Here is a 533-nt window from a genome sequence, read left to right on the forward strand (position 1 = left end):
GATTCAAGAAGGAAGCCAGACCAGAGATTCCAGGGCAGAAAAGCAACACGAACCTTAACGCCGCTGTTTTGGTCTGCACAGTGGGTTGCTCAGATTCCGGCACTGGGAATCAACAAGTTGGACGTCCACTCAGAAACCTAATTTGAAAGTCAGTAATTACAAAGATGACAGGTGGATAAATTTACAATGATGAGAAGAAACCAGCGTAAAAAGGCTGAAAATACCCAAAATCAAAATGCCTCTACAGGGGATCACAGTTCCTCATCAACAAGGGTTGATGGAGAACAAGTGCGTTCCATTAACAGATTTAGGCTTCAGAAGGTTTCATAGGAAACTTCTGTGAGTTAAAAGAACATGTTCTAGCCCAATGTAAAGAAATTAAGAACATTGAAAAAATGTTTGATGAGATCCTAACGAGAATAGACAATCTAGAGAGGAATATAAGTGAATTAATGGAACTGAAGAATACAATACAAGAACTTCGCGAAGTATGCACAGGTTTTAACAGTCGAATTGATCAAGCAGAAGAAAGG

Source organism: Cebus imitator, unplaced genomic scaffold (assembly GCF_001604975.1).
Source record: "Cebus imitator isolate Cc_AM_T3 unplaced genomic scaffold, Cebus_imitator-1.0 Scaffold60, whole genome shotgun sequence".
NCBI lineage: Eukaryota > Metazoa > Chordata > Mammalia > Primates > Cebidae > Cebus > Cebus imitator.